Source organism: Microcaecilia unicolor, chromosome 1 (genome assembly GCF_901765095.1).
Source record: "Microcaecilia unicolor chromosome 1, aMicUni1.1, whole genome shotgun sequence".
Taxonomy (NCBI): domain Eukaryota; kingdom Metazoa; phylum Chordata; class Amphibia; order Gymnophiona; family Siphonopidae; genus Microcaecilia; species Microcaecilia unicolor.
In genome coordinates this window covers 669,080,541-669,085,331 of record NC_044031.1, presented here as the reverse complement: position 1 = coordinate 669,085,331, position 4,791 = coordinate 669,080,541, and the positions used below count along the sequence as shown (strand labels likewise).

General features: G+C 47.7%; 2 non-coding genes across 2 annotated transcripts; one reads left to right on the top strand and one right to left on the bottom strand.

Annotated features, from left to right (window-relative positions):
• Positions 1–72, bottom strand: TRNAH-GUG. Its single transcript has one exon. It is a non-coding gene; the product is annotated as a tRNA-His (tRNA).
• A 1,693-nt stretch (positions 73–1,765) lies between these two features.
• TRNAH-GUG lies at positions 1,766–1,837 on the top strand. The gene has a single exon. It is a non-coding gene; the product is annotated as a tRNA-His (tRNA).
• Positions 1,838–4,791: the final 2,954 nt, after the last annotated feature.

Here is a 4,791-nt window from a genome sequence, read left to right as displayed (position 1 = left end):
TGCCGTGACTCGGATTCGAACCGAGGTTGCTGCGGCCACAACGCAGAGTACTAACCACTATACGATCACGGCGAGCTACTCGGGCTCTGAGAATGTTTTTCCCGCTACGGTATTTCAATTGGAGCAGTGTCTTGACGTCATTACAAGCTAACTTGACTGAGTATTCTGTTTTTTTGCCATAAGCGATGCATTCACGCGGTCGCCTTCTGCTCCACCAGGCACGGAGCTTCTCCCTCGCTCTACCATGGCCCTCGTTTCTCTGCCATTTTCCATCATAGCCGTGCTTCCCTGCCATTTCACTCCTTTCCTGGAGCTGAGGGTAAATACTCCATTCGCCCACCCGCCCAGTGCTGTCGCAGACCCTATGCTTCCCGCATCCCTCCACGAGTGCTGGGGACTTGGGGGAGTCGTTGCTGCGCATCTCATTCTATCTCCAGCAGCGCCTGAGTCCTGCTAGCCGGTAGAGCAGGGTCATCAGCGAAACTCTAACCTAAAGTGGTCATGAGAGGAGTAAACGCTGTATCAAACCACCGAACCTCGAGTCGCCAAGAGGAAAGTAGTTAGGCCGATGCAGCCCCAGCTTGACCGGACGGACTTGCATTTCTTTATTTCCTTATTAAGAAAGTAGCTCCCCAAATCCATGCGTGATGGGATAAAATTGGATCATTCACATAATTAGAAATAGAGCAAAGTAACATCGCTATTAAGAATACAGATCTGTTGGAACTTGGCAGAGTTTAAGAATGCAGGGGTGGTACTTTTTACTTTACTATGAAGGCAGCAGTTGAGAAACAACAGGTCTATTTAGACTCTGCTCACTTTCATTTCTGGATCCATTCATCTCTGTTCGTCTTTAGCTTTCCCTTCACTTCTCTGCTAATAACGACCTGCTACTTATCTAATGCTTTCATGAATTATGTTAACATTTTTTTTCTCCACTCGGATGCCTTTCCATGCACCCACCATCACCCTTTCCGTGAAGAAATATGGGACGGTGTAAAAGCCAGATCTTCGGGATCCTCCGGATCTGAAAACAAAAAAAAACTAGGAGGATAGATGTACAATGTTCATATGTATACGACTACCAAAAGGAAAATGACGTTTAAAAATGTTGCCGATTGAATCCGGGAAGATCCCGCTGTATCCGATTTTTACACCGTCCCCCAGGCTAAGGGGGTGGAACCTGAGGTAAGAGCCCAACCCCTCTCATGATCGATCACCATTACAGCCAATCTGGAGTTTCGCTGATGTCGCTGCTCTTATCAGTCAGTCCCACTCCCGGCCAGCAGGAGCTGCTAGAGATGCACAGCAACGACTCCGAGTACGGCCGCCCTGCCACACTCCACACACAGAGCCCGTGGCCGGTGGAGGGGAGGCGGGAAGAACAAAGTCTGCGAAATGTGAAAGAATTCTGGTAACGGCGACATGAGTATGCGGGGAGAGCGTTCATAAATCCGGGGAACGTCCGGTACCGCTATGCATTGGGTGGGGTGGTGGTGAATGGAGTGTCTACCTTCAGCTCCAGGAAGGGAGTGAAATGACAGGGAAGCAAGGAGGGAGTTTAGTGCCAGGTGGAGCAGAGTGAATCATCTCTTCCTATTAACACACTGTACCTCGGCGTCCATCTGAACTAGCGGTCCGTCCCACAGAAACTTATCACACGCATACAAGAACAGAACACGGCAGTTAAGTAATAATGACGTCAACACGCACCTCCAATTGAAATACCTTGGCAGGGGATGACTGCTCAGAGCCCGAGTAGCTCGCCGTGATCGTATAGTGGTTAGTACTCTGCGTTGTGGCCGCAGCAACCTCGGTTCGAATCCGAGTCACGGCATTGTGAAAAAGCAATGACACGGCAATTGGGCACAAAATATTTTGTATTTCAGAATGAAATAGTGTGATAGCTGGCTTAAATCATACTTTTTCCTCATAAATCCAAAGACTGTTCTAAAAGGTAGGACAACACCTCCTAATGTTTGAACTTGTTTTCCATAAATGTTTCAGTTTTAGTATATTTTTAACTTATTTATTGATGTTTTTTTATATACACAAGAAAAATTCATCTTGTTCATGAAACAGCAAAACAAATAATCATCACAAAATAGAAAAAGAAATCATCTACAGACAAGGTTATAAAAAAATCCAATTACACACTTCAAGAAACAGAATTAAGCAAAACTGAAGATCTGTCATTCCTCTTAAGACAGAGTCCCATGTTGTTGTACATTTTCTTCAACTGACCAGGGCCACTGAGGGACTGGGCTGGGCCCAGGGCGAGGCTGCCTTGCCTCTGCCCCCTGCCGCTGCCTCCCCCTGTCGCTCCCCCTGCCTCTGCCGCCCCCATCACTCCCCCCACTGCTGCGGTCCCTGGTCTCACCTGCCTGCCTCCACGGCTCCAGGCCCCCTGCATTCAAAGCGTCAGTCTACTACTACTACTTATCATTTCTAAAGCGCTACTAGATGTACGTAGCGCTGTACACTTGAACATGAAGAGACAGTCCCTGTTCGACAGAGCTTACAATCTAATTAGGACAGACAGACAGAACAAACAAGAGATAAGGGAATATTAAAGTGAGGATGATAAAATAAGGGTTCTGAACAAAGTGAATAAGGGTTAGGAGTTAAAAGCACCATCAAAAAGGTAGGCTTTTAGCTTAGATTTGAAGACGGCCAGAGATGAAGCTTGACGTACCGGCTCAGGAAGTCTATTCCAGGCATATGGTGCAGCAAGGTAAAAGGAACGGAGTCTGGAGTTAGCAGTGGAGGAGAAGGGTGCAGATAAGAGAGATTTACCCAGTGAACGGAGTTCCCGGGGAGGAATGTAGGGAGAGATGAGAGTGGAGAGGTACTGAGGAGCTGCAGAGTGAATGCACTTATAGGTCATTCGAAGCGGCAATCGCAGATCGCTTCTCTTCTGTCCTTCCCTCCCTGTGGCCCGCCCTCGTCTGATGTAACTTCTGGTTTCCGTGAGGGTGGGACACAGGGAGGGAAGGCCCTAAGGGAGGCGATCTGTGACTGTCACTTCGAATGCAGGGGGCTCGGAGCCGAGGAGGCAGGCAGGTGAGACTGGGGACTGCAGCACTGGCGGCCTGACCCCGGCGCCTGGCCCCCCTTGGAGGCCCGGGGAATTTTGCTCCCCCTCTCTGCGGCCCTGCAACAAACTATTTGCTATCCATGACAAGAAGTGAATTTTAGAAAGCTACTTGCTTTATTTATTTATTTGTATTTATTAACCACCTTTATTTTACAGTTGGATGTGATTTGTTCATTTTAGAGAGTTTATTAGTGAATTTCCTCATGAGCAGTAGTACCCACTACTGTCATTTGCGACATATACATTCTCCATTGTGTCACATAGCTTTGCTCTTTTGAGGTCACACAAACAACCCTTGGAGACTCCTGAGGCAGGCCACAAAGGCCCAAATACGACCGTGTCGAGACTTGGTTGTTGGACTCTGTGGACAATAAACATTTAGAATTTTTGGAGCATCGTCTGTGCATTATTTGAGTCACCTTCACTGTTCCTTGCAGTGGTTAGAGCCATAGCATGTATGCATGCCATTATAGAACAGTGCATAGGATGCTAATGCACTACTTTTTTGGCATGCAGAGAAACACAAAGGGGCCACACCCTTGACCTCTTGTTATGGAATTGCCCTTTATGTTCTTAAAGTTTCACAAAACTGCAGGTAGTCAGCTGACCTTTGAACTTGCATGGTAAAACTATTCCAAAGATCTATGGTTCCCTTGTCAGAAAAATATCTCATCTGAGCTCTGAGAACTGGACTGTTTTACTAAAGTGCAGTAAAAATGTGCAGTTATCGCACATTGGAAGCAAAAATTAATGCATGGTAACTGTAAATCTCTGTGGTAACTGTTGGAGACACAATCAGCAACTTCCCATACAGAAATCACAGAGCCTGTTTAATTACTGCACATCATCTGCGCTGCAAGTAATGTGGATGCACTTAATGTCACTTGTTGAGGTGGCGTTCAGCGATCTGTGATAACGGTTAACACATAGGAAATTACTGTGTGTTAACTGCAAGGTGTAGTCCACGCCCATTCGCTGCCCCTCGAGGGGCTCATTTCAAGAAAGATAATTTTATAGCTTTTACAATAACCCTCGGAACAGTTGGTAGGTGTGCTCCTCCCTTGGTCAAGGCTGGACTCCCTGGGGAGCTCCTAGTTCAATACTTTCCCCTGCGGGTACCTCATAGTTCTCCATGTGCATGCAGTCCATCTCTGGGCTGGACACACTCCGAACCAAAGACACTCCTGAGAAATAGCTGGTGTCTTAGGTTCCAATGCTAGGAAAATAAATTCATATATTTTTTCAGGAACAGGTAACCCTATGTCATATTAACGTGGAGGGGCATAATCGAAGGGCGGCCATCTCCGGGGATGGCCCCGCAAAGTGGAGTACCCGACCGTATTATTGAAAAAGATGGCTGGCCATCTTTCGTTTCGATAATACGGTCGGGGCCGGCCAAATCTCAACATTTGGGCCGGCCTTAGAGATCGCCGGCGTTAGAAATGGCCGCCATTGGTTTTCCCCGATAATGGAAACTCATGGCGGCCATCTCAATCCCAGCCAAATCCAAGGCACTTGGTCGTGGGAGGAGCCAGCATTTGTAGTGCACTGGTCCCCCTCACATGCCAGGACACCAACCGGGCACCTTAGGGGGCACTGCAGTGGACTTCACAAATTGCTCCCAGGTACATAGCTCCCTTACCTTGGGTGCTGAGCCCCCCAAAACCCACTGCCCACAACTGTACACCACTACC